Source organism: Choloepus didactylus, chromosome 14 (genome assembly GCF_015220235.1).
Source record: "Choloepus didactylus isolate mChoDid1 chromosome 14, mChoDid1.pri, whole genome shotgun sequence".
Classification (NCBI taxonomy): domain Eukaryota; kingdom Metazoa; phylum Chordata; class Mammalia; order Pilosa; family Megalonychidae; genus Choloepus; species Choloepus didactylus.
The window spans coordinates 90,066,129-90,081,088 of record NC_051320.1 but is presented as its reverse complement, the minus strand read 5'-3'; the positions used below and the strand labels follow the sequence as shown (position 1 = coordinate 90,081,088).

The 14,960-nt window shown below is 47.1% G+C and overlaps 2 long non-coding RNA genes across 3 annotated transcripts in view; one reads left to right on the top strand and one right to left on the bottom strand.

Moving 5' to 3' along the window:
• LOC119509617 overlaps window positions 1-2,471 on the bottom strand; it is a 42,756-nt gene extending 40,285 nt beyond the window's left edge. Inside the window, exons 1-2 of the long non-coding RNA XR_005211733.1 lie at window positions 2,397-2,471; window positions 2,093-2,191 (exon numbers count right to left, since the gene is read on the bottom strand). This is a non-coding gene — a long non-coding RNA (uncharacterized LOC119509617). The remainder of the gene's footprint in view (window positions 1-2,092; window positions 2,192-2,396) is intronic.
• On the top strand, window positions 1,201-6,140 carry LOC119509616. 2 transcript variants are annotated; one of them, XR_005211731.1, is made up of 3 exons: window positions 1,201-1,486; window positions 4,768-5,071; window positions 5,857-6,140. It is a non-coding gene; the product is annotated as an uncharacterized LOC119509616 (long non-coding RNA). The 2 variants fall into 2 exon arrangements; XR_005211732.1 differs by having other exon boundaries at window positions 5,353-6,140.
• The last annotated feature ends 8,820 nt before the right edge of the window (window positions 6,141-14,960 follow it).

Here is a 14,960-nt window from a genome sequence, read left to right as displayed (position 1 = left end):
AACATTTTGTTTAGGACGGTGGACTTGTCATTCCACACTTGGCCACTAGAGGGAAGTATAACACATTAGTATTTAGGAGAGGAAAGTTGTTCCTGCTTTCGTTTTTTGTTTGGTCTTTTACCAAGCCGTCTTCAGCCAGATCTTTCACGTTTCTAGCTTATGGAGACTTGGCTAGATCTGATCACTCCTAGTAGCCCTGAAAATAAAAAGGTCTTGGCTGAAATGTTAAACTGTGGGCTTTATGAAGAGAGAGAGAATTTTTTCTCAAATCTGTCCACATCACTCTTCCCTTCCCAGCCAGGCTCCCACTAAGAGGGCCCCAGACATGCAGGTCAAGCAACCTTCTGTTTCCCCCTTAATCCTTTTCTCCCCCGAACAGCTTCTACTCATTTTCCAGGACCACTTTCTCTATGAGTCCCTCTGACCAGACAAAATTGTGCCATTAATATTTATTTCATTAAATTTTACTTATTTGCACTGTTTTAATTAAGATTTCATATAAGTGAGACAATTCCTTTTATTTTCCAACTTGTCTCAATTGCATCTCACAAAAGGCCAGAGGACTTGAATTTGCCCTTGTCCTTTACCCACAGGGGAACTCCGCTTTCACATCTCTGTAGGCCAGCCCTGGGCCGGTGGCTTCCTTGTCTTTCGCGTAGTGTGTATCCTCAGAGCCATGCAAAGTGCGTGGCAGATGTTCAAAGCCCAAATAACATTGGATGGATAAAGGCCAAGTGAATGGATGGAATAACTTTTCAGATTCCCTGGCCAGGGACCAGGAACATAGACCATTGAGCCACACCGTCTTTCCTTTGAGGTTTTCACACACTGGAATAACTTGTGCCAGTGTTGGCAAAATGATGGCATCTCTTCAGATCGTGAAACTCTCCTGTTTATAGCCCTCCATGGCTTCTGTTTGCACTTCAAATAAGATCCTAACTCCTTGCCATGACCTACAAGGAAGGCCCAACATGATGGTCCCAGTCCCCTCTCTGCACAGCCTCTGCCTTGCACCACGTCCATGCTGCTCCCACATGGGGCCTGGGCACAGGCCGTTTCCTCTCCCTGCAGGGCCCTTCCTTCTGCTCACCCTGTGACTGGCTCCACTGTGATATTCAGAGCTCAGTTGCAGTGTCACTGCTCTGCCTGGACTTCGGACCCAAAACAAACACGCCTTGCTCTTGATGGCATCACCCAGTTTTTACACTCCGTACAGCCTTCACGTGGGTCTCTGTGTATTGGTTTGTTTATGGTCCGTTGCCCCAACTAGAATGTCAGATCAAGGAGAGCAAGGACCTGGCCACTTCTGTGCACTGGTGTGTCCCCAGTGTCCAGCACAGAGCGTGGCCCAGAGTGGGCCCTCGATAAGTATTTGCTGAGTGAGTGTTCTGGAATGAAGACTGAAGCTGCCCTGCAGCCGGCAGGTACCTCTGCCTTCCTGCCCACTCCCTGCTGACTTCAGACCCCACCGTTCAGCCATGACAAGGTGAGTCATGTGGGAGAAGGAAGGCAGAGTTTCAGCGAAGGCACCCGTTGCTCTCAGAGTCCTTCATGTTTACAGAGGCCCAGCCAGAGACAGCAGGAAAGAGCAAGGACATTGGAACTAAAAGGTCTGGGTTTGAATCTCAGCTCCACTGCTTACTAGGAATGACCTTAGGCAAGGGACTTCCCCTCCTGATGCCTCAGTTTCCTTGTCAGTAAAATGGGTGTGATGATGACAGCATCCACCTCACAAGGTTGTAGGGAAATTTAAGTCTGTAATGCTTTTTAACTGGCATACAGTAAGCACCCAGCAAACATTAGCTGTTACTGCTAATACCTGCCCTATTATATCAAGAGAGCTGTTTGGTGTGTGTCTCCCCATTTGAACTGTGACATCCAAGAGAGGAGAGATGGCAACTCTACCTCATTTTTCATGGGTCCCCGGCATCTTGCACAGTGCACGGCACATCCTTGACAAACTTTGGGGTCTCTGTTCTCAGCAGAAAACAGAGTGCACTTGGACTCAATGACCCATGACCCCCTTCCAGCTGGAATGTGCTCTCTTCCTACTTGCACATGCTTCTGTTGCCTCTCCTTTTTATTTGCTTACCTTTAACAAGCAGTTTGCAATTCCCTTTGTTTTCCAAAAGGAGCCACTTCACAAGAGTGGGCTGGACCCATACGGCAGGAGACACTGCTCTGCAAAAAACTGAAATAGACACATTTCCTTCCAGGTTATTTTTGCTTCCCCCACCTCCCCACCTGCTTTTGAATAGCATCGCTCCATCTCCAGGCCCCATGGAAAAGCACTCTGGAGAGGAATGTTGCGTATGTCCCCCTGAACTGCCACTACTGCAGCTGATTTCCAAAGATAATTGCCCCCATCCATCCAAGCCACCCTGAGCCAGACTCACCTTAGCGAGGAAAACGCTGAGCCCAAGGCTCCCAGGGGTCTTCTGCAAGGCAGGTGGAAAAGAAGGCCCCTTTCTTGGACAAAATGGAATGAGAGAAACAGGGAGTGAAAAAGAAAACTGCCCCAAATTAATAGCTATCCCCCAGGCAGGTCCTTTGCTGCCTTCAGTGAAAGCAGGGCCAGCCGGGCTCTTGAGCCAAGGAAAATGGATTTTCCAGCCTCCTCACCCCGAGTGGGAAATAGGAGTGGTGAGACAGATCCGGCAGTTTGGAAGGCCCATGGCCACGGCTGCGTGTGCAGCTGCCCTGGGAGCTGCCCAGCAACCTGGGACCCACTCACCAGGTCCTGGGCAGGAATAGGGGGGCATTGCATGCATCCCTCCTTCCCCCGCTTATCCCTCAAATTCAAGTCTGCCAGAAGGGGAACAAAGCACACATCCCCGCAGAGAGAGCAATAATGAAGAACCCGGCCACTAAACACATTCCTACAGAAACCATCCAGAATTTCCCCGGGGATGACAGGAGTACCCCCAGTTACTCTGGAAACTAGGCAACTCAGCTGGAAGCGAGAGCCTGAGCCTCTGAGCCAAATCCTTTTTCTGCCACCATAGGATTTTCTGAACTTCAGTGAGTGTTTTCTACATCCAGCACCGCGCTAAGAGCTTTGCAGCATGCCTCTTCTTGTGGAGCCTCACGGTCAAGCCCAAGAGTAACTTTCCACAAATGAAGAAGCTGAAACTCAGAGCAGCTGAGAAAAGTGTCCGAAGTCACACAGTTAGAGGTGGCGGGGCTAGGATTTGAACGTGGGTCCTCCTGAACCTAATTGCACCTCTCCAAGCCTTAGAGGCCATAGGTGAAAGGAACTTCACCTCTATCACAGGTCTCACCCCAAGGGGAATACAGACCACACACATAAAGCATCTGGCAGCCAACATGGGGTCCACACCATCTGAGCTCAGGAAAGGAGTCGTCTCCTTCTCGTCTCAGGCTTCTTAGCCACGGCCTAGAACAGATAGTTCGGTTTTGTGTTGACCCTTCCTTTGCCCACCCATGGGGCCTGATATAGTGACCTCCAAGAGAGAAGATGCTTTCTCAGCCATCTCTGTATCCTTTCTGCCTGACACAAGGCTTAGATGCAGTGGATACATAATTGGCGTTTCTGAAACTGAATTGAGTTCTCTGGACCTACCACAAATGGAGAAAAGGTGTGGCCAAGATCTCTTCTGTTGAGGCTTAAAATAAGCAGTGAGCCCCAAGCTTCCTCAAGCCCAGCAGAAAAATGAAAAGATGAAGCCAAAAAAGATCCTGCTCCACAAAGCAATCAGAACGTTACAGCACTTTCCTTGTTCTGGCAGCCTGGCCACAGTGGCAGACACGTTTGCTTTCTTTCTCTTGGGAAAGACAGCAGCAATTTGGGGTCTGGCTGGAATCAGGGGCTGCTCCACTTAACATGGTTACTTAAATGGAAAATTTGGAACAAAGCTGCAAGGTCTTCATGGGCCACCTTTTGAGTGAGTTGAGAGCAAAACTGGTCAAATGTCTTCCAGAAATGAATGTCCTCAGTTGACAGATGGTGAAAGCCAAGTGTCTGCTGCAGTCTCCCAGCAAACGGCTAGAAAACAGAGAGTCAGATTCACCTTCTCACGTGCACAACCTCAGCGTCATTCACCAAGCACTCGTGGGCTCCTGATCCATTCAAGGCACTGGGCTGAGTCCTGGGGAATGAGAGGCTGGGATACAGCCATAAGGGCGTGCACTGCGAGCCTGAGGACAGGGCTTGAATTCTAGCTCTGCCACCTGCCAGTTATGTGACCTTGGGCAAGCCACCCCAGACTTCGTGACCCCCAAGTTGGAAGGATTCAGTGAGTGGAGGTCCATGATGCCTGTTGTTTGGTCCCAGTGGAAGAGACCCTGGTTAGATCACATCTATTCTCAACTCTGTTCAGCAGATCAATCACATTCTTGGAGGTGGTGGATTTACTGGAGCTGATTTCATTTATAAAGCATTCCACCAAGGGTATCTATGTAGTAAACAGATTCTAATGTTAATAAACAAAAGTTTTGGAATCTCTGCTATACAGGATGTCAGATCTGCTCCCTCTGACCATTTGTCAGTTGGCTCTTTCTAGTTCAGGTTAGCCACACCTGGTTCAGGTTAAACACACCTGGCTCAAGGTAACTAAGGAGGCTCATTCACTCAGAAATATATGAGGCAATAAAAAAAAATCATTGAGAATGAGAGAACACAAACTGGAATGAGCCCTAGACAGTTTGTAAAACAGTTATGAAATATATAGTTTGCTGAAGTAAATTGGCAACAATTTGCAAATAATTGAGAAGGTTTGAGGGATTCATTACAGTTCCTTTCCCTAGGGAATGGGGCAAGCTCCAGCTAAGAATGAAGATGGAAACCCTTTCGGTCCTGCTCCTGCCCGGTTCCTTTTCTTCATGCTTCACAACCAGAGGGATTGTTGTCAGAGATGGAGCCTTCTCCGAGACAGCACGATGGTGCGGCAGCTGGGGTACCGGAAAGATGAGGCGTGTTGGAGACCCCCAGACCATGGCTGAAATCCCCACCGTGCCATCTGAGGTCACCTGGCTCAAGTTGAACCACAGTCATCCTGTCTATAAAATGGACACGACTACCTAGCTCTTGGGGCTATTGTGAGACTGCCAGGTAATGCACCTAAAGCACTTGATGTGTGGAAGTGCTCAATAAAGGGTAGTTATTATGGTCTGTTAGTGGAGAGGCTTTCCAGGGGCAAGGTTGGTCAGTCTCGCAGAGTCACAAATCTGATTTTGCCAGCGCATGGAGAGTTTAAACCTCATACCCTCACACCAAAACCTAAATAATATGCCAATTTATTCATTTACATGTGAGATTTCACGGCCATGCTGGATTAGTTTTGCTGTAACAAATTACCACAAATTTAGTGACTTAAAGCAACACAAATTCAGTATCTTACAGTTCTGGAGGCAGAAGTTGGAGACGGGGCCGCTGGACTAAAATTGAGGTGCCAGCACATCTGCCTTCCTTCGCAGGCTCCAGGGGAGAACCCATTTCCTCACGTTTCTGGCTTCTGAAGGCTGCCTCGCCCTCGGCTCGTTGTTCTCCTCCTCCACCTTCAAAGCCAGCGACAATGGGCTGAGCTCTTCACACATGGCAGCACTCTGACTTCACTCTCCTTCTGCCTCCCTCTTCCACTTTCAAGACTCTCATGATTATATTAAGCCCACCCAGACAAGCCAGGGAAACCTCCCCTTCTTAAGGTGAGCTGATGAGCGACCTTAGTTACATCTGCCGCCGTAATCACCCTATGACATGTAGCATAACGTATTCACAGGTGCCAGGCATTAGGCTCTGGACGTATTTGGGGTGGGGCTGGGGATTATCCTTTCTCCCACACATGGGAGCAGGAATACTTGAGCCCGTATAACCCATGTAGCACTATTTCCCCTTAGGCAAACAACTCAACAGGCATGATGAACATGGACCTGGAGCCACAGTGGTGTCTTCCCACACCACGGACACAACTTGGCCGGTGGCCGGGACACCATGACTCCTTCCCCAGTGAGAGCTAGGCTTGGCCTGATAACACGTGCTTCTGTAACTCCCGTTTCCATTCCTCCATGGCTGAGCAACCACCCCCACCACCACTGCCACCTTCTGAGGGACAGACTTATTCTTTAGGGTGAATAATAAAGTCTTGGGTGGTAAGAGTCTACCTGGGTCTTCATAGTTAAACAGTCACATATTGCATGTCTCTTTTCTGGTCCATTACATGTGGAATTTAAAGTGAATTATTGAAGTGTGAACTTATTTCCAAGTTCTTAGGGAACATCCTAAATGTCCTCCAAGCACTAACATTATTGATTCAGTCCTGTGGGAACTTGTGAGGGCCTTACAGCGATTTACTGGAGAGTGAATCAGACGTGGCCCCAAACCTCAAAGGCTTACCTGTGTGGAGCCGGACAAGGCCTGTGCATGCTGATGATGTGAGATGTCACCCAACAAGGCCTTCAAGGGAGGCTCGGGAGCTGCAGATGGCAGCAATGCCTCCAAGCTCTGGGGAGCAGGGAAAAAGCTGTAATGCTGTGATGTGGCTATCCCAACGCTGATTGAGTCATCTGACTCTGGAAGCATTGGCACCAGGACCCATTTTTATCGTCCCAAGATTTCAACCATGGAAAATTTTCCCTTAATTTTCAACACTCACCAAAAGGAAAGAACAAGTGGTTTGTTCTTATGATCACACAATAGGTATGAAACCATATGCTTTGCTTTTCAGTTGCCAAGATTCTTAATTATGTTCTTTATGTTCTGCATAATAATGAGTCCCCCTTTTGGTTTTTTTTTGGATCACTGAGTGGGTGTTATCTTTTATCAGGTACCAACACCAGAGCTGTTTCTGTGCTGTCTCCTTGCCAGGCGCTGTGCCCAGCGTGATACATCTCTCCCATCATGCAATCCCCATCACAATGCTAGGAGGATTATGAATATCTTGGTTTCCATATGAGGAAACTAGAGCTCAGGGAGGTTAAGTAACTTTCCCAAGATCACACAGCTTGTCAGTCCAGATTTGAACCCAGGGAGTTTAACAACAGAACCTATGAACTTAAGGACTTTGCTATGCTGCCTCCACACATGCTTTACCCTTAATTCAAGGATCTTACTGGCAAGACAAGCTGCAATATATTAAAAAAAGGCACTGACACAAATATGGCCACATGGACGAAGTGGCTTAAAGAATAGTAGGATTTTGATAGGAGGATTTGAATTGCAAGCAAAAGAAAAAATAACTCTAATTTTTTATATCCTCACCCACATTAACAATGAAAATACTGGCCAAGCCCAAGCCCATTTGCAGGGCTGTTGTGAGGATTAAATGAGAAAATATGCATGATAAACCAAGCATGAAGCCTGGCAATAGGGGGTATGCAATAAATGGTAACCCTTTTCAGCTATCTATTGCCACACAATATTGAGTGACAAGGCACCCAAACTCAGAAGCTTAAAATGATAACTATTCTCTATTGCTCACAAATTTTTAGGCCAGGTGGTTGGTTCTGTTCTTGACTGGGTTCATTCAAGTATCTCCAGTCTGCTGATCTTGGCTGGGATCTTTCACATGTTTGGAGTTTGACTGTCTTGAAGCTTGTCTAAGCTTCATCTGGGATGACTCGGCTCTCCTTCATGTGTCTCTCACATACCTCCAAGAGCTTAGCCCAGGTACGGTCTCAGGGTAATGTCAGGTGCCAGGTGCCATGTGTCCAGCAGAAACATGCAAACACATTTTCAAGCTTCTGCTTGTTGTCAAGTTTGCCACTGGTCCATTGGCCAATACAAGTGTGGTAGGCAGAATTCTAATATGGACCCTCAATGAATCACACCATTGTGTAATCCCCTACCCTTGATTGCAAGTGGAACCTGTGGCTTGCTTCTAGTTAAAAGAAAATGGCGGGGCAGGATGGGGTGGGGAAGAGGGCTGTGTGCCAATTTGGAATATATTATGTCCCCCAGAAAAGCCATGTTCTTTAATGCAATCTTGTGGGGCCAGTCTTGTTAGTCTTGATTAGGGTGTGACTTTTGATTGAATGTTTCCATGGAGATGTGGCCCACTTAACTGTGGGTGAGAACTCTGATTAAATTATTTCCATGGAGGTGTGGACTCCTCCCATTCAGGGTGGGTCTTGATTAGTTCACTGGTGTACTTAAGAGAGCTCAAGAGCAGACACAGCTGCTGATGCCTGAAGGCACTTGGAAATGCAGATAGAAGGATGTTTGGAGATGCTAAACTAATTGATGAAGCCCAGAGTTAGCCCTGGAGAAGCTAAGAGAAGACTCCCAGATGCTTAAAGAGAAACGCCCTGGGAGAAAGAAGCAAGGACACACAGGAGCTGAGAAAGAGGAGCTAAGACAGATGCTCAAAGACATTTTGGAGAAAGACATTTTGAAACACAATCCAGGAGCAGAGGACCAGCAGTCGCCAGCCATATGTCTTCCCAGCTGATAAAGGTGTTGCAGACCCGATCAGCCATTCTTCAGTGAAGGTATCATCTTGTTGATGCCTTAGTCTGGACAGTTTCATGGCTTTGGAAATGTAACTTTGTAACCTATGAAATCCACTTTATAAAAACCAATCCATTTCTGGAATTTTTCATAGCAGCAGCATTAGCAAACAAAAATGGGGTTAATGTGTAATTGGTACAGAGTTTCTGTTTACTGTGATAGAAAAGTAATGCGTGGTGGTGATAGTAGCACAACATTGTGAACCTATAACATTACTGAGAGTGTAGCAGACTGAAGTGAGAGATTCTCCTGCTGGCCTTGAAAGAAGTGAGCTGTCACACTGAGAGATGGCCTGCAACAGGGCCACATGGCAAGAACTGCAAGCAATCTCCAGGACCTGAAAGTGGCCCCTGGCCAACAGCCAGATAGAAAATGAAGATATCAGTCCTACAACCACAAGGATCTAAATTCTGGCAACAACCATTAGTGCTAGAAAGAGGAAACCAATCTCCAGAAAGAAAGAGCCCAGCCAATACCTTGATACCTTAAGCAAAGGACCCAGCTAAGCTTTGTCCAGAATCCTGACCCACAGAATCTGTGAGGTAATGAATGTAGGCCATTTTAAGCTGCTAAGGTTGTAGCAATTTGTTACACACCATGGAAAACAAATGCTGCACATTACATGGCCAATCCTAGAGTCCACCTGGGAGAGCATCCGCAAAGGGCAGGCTACAGAGAGTCATGAGCAATTGAGAGCATTAATGCAATTGATCCATCTCACTCTCCAAGCACCAGAGGGGGTTTGGGCCAATCCTGGCATCACTTTGTCAAAGTTGCATTGCACCACCATTTTGACATGCTCGGTGAATTTGGATCTGCCTTTCTTTTTTTCTTTTTTTTTCAGAGCTCTGTATGTCCATGCTATAAACTGCAAGTTCAAAATAAAGGAGTTGGCTTAGATAGAGTCAATGTACTGGATAAGAACAAGAATTCTGGAGTCAGATATCATGGGTTCAAGTCCAAGCTCCAATACATTATCAGCTCTGACCCTGGACAATTACTTAACCTCCATGTGGCTTAATCTCATCTCTGAAAAGGGATACTACTATCACTTTTAGGGCTGTTGTTGTGGAAAGTATATGAGTTAATATGCATACAACACTTAGAACAGGGCCTAGCACATTGTAAAGACTATAAAAATGTTTTCTTTGATTATTCTAATTATTTTCAAGTGGTTACTCAATATAAAGATTACAACCTCTCCAACAGAATGAGAAGAAACTCTAGCCCCCTTTACTATGGAAAAACACAAATTTTCTTTATGCCCTTCAGAGCTCTTACAAATGCAAGACACATTGAGAAACACACAACTAAACCACTTACTCTCAAATATACAAGCAATAGAACGTCCTATGGGGAAAACAAAAAATAAACCAGAAACCACACCATTTTCACAGTAAATTCCTTTTAGTACTAGAAGCCTCGTAGAAGCATCCTATTTTATTGCAATTTCTTCTTCCCTTTAGAACTTACCATGGAGACTTACCAGCATCTTCTAGTTTTTGCCTTTTTATGTCCAAAAGATGTGTTCTTGGACAAAAAATGTCAGTTTTACAACGTTTGTCACAGAACGCATAACCATAACCTCGACTTTCCAGGCCAAGGTGGGGGTCTCGGAGTTTTTCCCCTGTAAGGAAAAATCCTCCCTTCCTTTGTAAAGAAAAAAGGCTCTCTTCCTTAGCAGGGAGCCTTTTCCTGTTTTATTTTCATTTAAGAGTGAGAGAAAGACACATAAATGGGTTTCCTGGAGGCTAAACTTTGGTTGAAGGAGCCCGAGGCTTCCTTGGATCTCGGGGCCAGTTTTGGAGCCTGTGATTCCTTGTGCTGAGACTAGAGGCGGGGCCCAGCCAGCCTGGTGACAATTCCTACCTTTTGTGTGTTCCCAGCAGGCCTTGTCAGGGACCAACCTGTCCCCACATCACTGCTGGCCCCACCACCGGCCCCTGGCTCACCACCATCCAGCCCACTGACCTTCTGCCCCTTCCTGGAGCTCATCACGCTCTCACCCACCCCAGAGCCTTTGCACAACCTCGTTCCCTGCTGGGGCTGCTGCTCCCCAGAACTCGGCCTGCCTGGCTCCTTCTTGTAATTCAGGTCTAGGCTCAAATTTCTCTTTCTCTGAGAGACACCTCGTGGCCTGCCTCTCTCTCAGTCTCTGGCTTTTCACCCTGCCTTATTCCATCACAGTAGACACCACTGTTTCAATTTACTTCCTCACATGTTTACCTTCTATTTCCCCATCTAGAAGTAAGCTGAGCCCAGTGACTGACTCATAATGATGCTCAAGAAATGTTTGCTGGAAAACAGGTTGAATAAATAAAACATTTTAAACTCCTTGAAGGCAGGCTCTAGGGTCTGACCTATTACCTGAGAGCATTTGCACAGAGCAACACACTGTGTACACATATGGCACTTAATAAATTCCTCCCTGAAGGATTCCATCCAGCAGCTCTACCCCGGGGGCCCTGGGAATTCAGACGATGTTTTCCCAGCATCAACCAGTCTGTCACTTTGCAGCGGTGACCTCATTGCCATGTGAGACGCTATCCCCAACCCCTGGTCCTCGGTACTCATGCTTGAGCTCACATCAGCATCACATAGAGGGTTTGCTAAATCCCAAATTGCTGGGTCCCACACTCAGGGTTCCTGATTCAGTAGGTCTGGAGCGGGGCTCAAGTATTTGCATGTCTGTGCAGGGAGCAGGTGACATGGCTGCTGCCAGTCCAGCGGCCACTCATTGAAATATAAGCAGAACAAGTTTCATTACAGAGACAGCCAACACTGAGAAACTCTGCTCATTCCCTCATGTCTAGAGAACTGAACCCAAAATGAATCCATGAAATATGAGGGGTTTCACAACTTACACCCATCTACTGATCTGTTTTTCTGGCCTAATCTCCTTCTGAACAGCCCCTCAACACCAACCCCAACCCTAATTTATTGGGAGAAACCTGCCGTGTTCTCATTCACTGTGAACATAGGGGATGGGGAGGGTGGGAGGGTGGCTGTGAGACCAGGGTGCTGGGAGTTAAATTCTGGCCCTGCCACTCTGGCTGTGTGACCTGAGGCAGTCACCTTACCAGTGTCGTCAGCAGTGGGGTCAGCAGCAGGCCCTTCCTCATAGGGTTGGTAAATGAAATCATCTGTGAAAAGCACTTAGCACAGGCCCCAGCACATGGGAATTTTGCCATTGATACTGTTATCATTGTAGAGAATTGCTAGAAATAGGAAAATGACAGTGCCCACTGATGGTATCATAGCCAAGTCCAGGAGCGGTGACGACCAGGGGTGGGGCAGGTGGGGGGAGGGGAAAGCGGGTTAGGAGCCCAGCTCTTCCTTCTTATATGCACCTCCCTCCCAGAGCTTAGTGCTCTTAGTACTTTCCTTATCTCTTGCCACACTAAACTATGACCTCCATGTGGACAGGGACTTTGTCTCATTCACCCATGGAAGGAAGGAAGAGCTGTCATGGAGGAGAAGATGTTCACTTCTTCTTGGCTCCAGAGAATAAAAGTCAACAGGGTGGTTGTTATAGAGGAGAAAACTAGGAAGAGCCATCTCCAATGAGTCTGCTCTCCTGCTCCAAGAACTGGGAGGTCTTTTCCCTCTTGACTACACTTCAAAGTGGTCCCAGAAGACTAATGTCCAGTTTGGAGCCCTGAGGCGAGCTTGGCTTTATTCTCAGCCAGAGCTTTTCCCAGTTCCTCCCCTTGCATTGTTACACATCTTCCCTCCTAGATTTCAGGCTCTGTTAAGATCTATTAGGATAATGTTCTCCATTTTTGTAACTACGCATTATATAAAAGGGAAACAAAAGGCAGTACTTGGAAACACAATAAGTATTGGTGCGTAATTCAATATAAGGAACAATTTGCAAATTGCTAAAGCTTTTCAACAGAAGAAAGGGCAGCTGTGGGAGGTAGTGAGCTCCTGCATTGGAGGTGTGCAAATTGGAGCTGCAACCACCTGTTGGGAATGCTCTGCAGCCTTTTCTGCAGTGAAAGTTGGATGTGAAATCAATCTAGGTACTAGATAGCTTCTCTGGGCTCTTTCAAGCAAAATACTCCATCACGGTGAATAAATCTTTCTCTGGATTTTCAGTCCTTTAAGTCTGCACAGAAAGGGGGTTGTGATGGTTAGATTCATGTGTCAACTTGGCCAGGTGATGGTTTCCAGGTGTCTAGTCAAGCAAGCACTGGCCTAACCGATACTGCAAGGACATTTGTGGCTGGTTAATAAACCAGAAGACTGGTTTATTAAATCATTAGTCAATTGGCTGCAGCTGTGACTGATGCCGTCAACGAAGGGCGTGTCTTCCACAATGAGAGAATGCAGTCAGCTGGATTTAATCCAATCAGTTGAAGACTTTTAAGCAAAACAGATAGAGGACCTTCACTTCTTCTTCCGCTAGCCAGCAAAGAGTTTCCTGAGTTCATCAAATGCCTTCACTGGAGTTGCCAGTTTGCTGCCTGCCCTACGGAATTTGGACTCGTGCATCCCCACAGTTGCATGAGACACTTTTATAAAATCTTATATTTACACATAGCTCTTGTTGATTCTGTTTCCCCAGAGAACTCTAACCAATACAGGGGAAAAGAAGCCTAGGGAAGCAGCAATTCTGAGTTGGAGGGTCCCCACAATCACTGAATATTTTCCACCCAAGGGCTCAGAGGGCCTGGCTGACCCAGGCTCAGGGCATGCTCGATGGCCAGGCTCCACAAACATGCCAGGAATGCAATCTCCTACTTGGATATTGGCAGAGAACACATGCAGGCAGACAGGGCAGGAAAGAGTCCCCAGTGGAAGGGAGGAAGCCAATTTCCATTTGGCAAAGTGGCAGACGTTTCAGAGGACCCGAAGGCACTTCTAACCAGCTGTCACAAGGACTGGTGTGACTCTAACCCTTTGCCCCAGTGTGAGCCCTCCTCTCCAGCCAGGTTAGGCTGCTCTACCTCCTGCACATGCGGTGCTTACCTCTGCCTACACACACACACACACACACACACACACACACACACACACACACACACACACTTGGTCCCCTCACCTACAGTGCATTCCGCCACGCTGTAGCCCACCTACATCCTACCCACCCTCCAAGACCCAGCTAAATAATGCCCATCTCCTCCCTGAAACCTCCCCAGACCCTGCAGACCACAAGGATCTCTCTAAGTCCAGGACCACCTAGCGCCTAGTAGAATACTAATGACCACAGCTGCCATTTATTAAGCTCTTACTGTGTACCAGGCAAGGTGGTAGGTGCTTTACATTCACTGTGCTAATTCTCAAAACAACCTTGCAAGGAAGGGAGGTTTCAGTGTCCCCACTTAACGATGGGGAAACTGAGAAATTATACTATTTGCCAAGCTAGTGCCTGACAAAGCCGGGGCCTCCTGGCACAAAACCCTATACTCTTTCCACACAAAAATCAAAATGCACTTTTTGTTCTTTTGGGCTCCCTAGCCCTTGGGAATGAGCATAAGCTCCTTGAAGTCAGGACCATATCTTATTATCCTATATCTCCCAATAAGATAAGAATAAAACATGTTCCAATACATTGTCCCTTATGCCTGTTTTATTTCAAATTGGGTTTCTGCCACTTGCCATCAACATGGTTTGGAAATTTACTTCTCACTCTACAGTCAAAGACCTAAGAGCTAGAGTGGGCCCCAAAAGATGATCTGGATCAGGTAATAAGGTGACACTCTGATATCTGCATATAAGGAGTGGCTGTGTCTATGTGCCTGTGCAAACTTCCAGCTCATGCATTTGCATGTATTGAGGAAATAAGTGAAAACGTCCCAAGCTCTCTTAACTAGGTTATCAAGACATGTATTTCAAGAGCAGATTAGGTAGGAACTCCCAGAGCAGTGTGATCTTAGTGCTACTCTGCCTGTGAACTCTTCACTTGGCAGAGGATGTTGTCCCTCTCCTCACTCCCTCCTTATCTCGTGCCAGCTCCACCCCTGGGCTTGCTCCATCCAGGGCCTGTTCAGCATCCTAATTAAGATCTTGGAATGTTGCCTCTGAGATGCCCATCAACAGCCTAGCACAAGGCCTGACTGTGTCGCAGGCCCAGCCAGAAGGACGTGCTGACATTAGCATGAAGAGACCTTGGAGCACAGCTAGAGCAAGGCCCATAAACTCCAAGGCCTTGGAGGCCCTGCTGGTCATGTAGAAGGGCACAAAACAACAGAGCAAGTTCAACGCCAGCTGGCCCCTCACTCTTGGCCTCAGCATCCCGGAGGCCTGAGGGTGGAAAACCAAGAGCTGCCGCCACCTAAAGCAGCAGCAGCTCCCCTGTTGCCTGGTTGCTGGCTCAGCAAAGTCAGGCCAGAATGTCATCCTTCCCCAATTTTTCAGAGAAGCCATAAATCCCTTTTTGTATGTGAAATCTACCCATTTTTAAAGATTGGTGGTTCATTTAAACTGTGTTGAAGACATTGTCTGCGTTAAACCAACTTGATGGTGGGCAGATCCTGCCCACAGCTGGTTG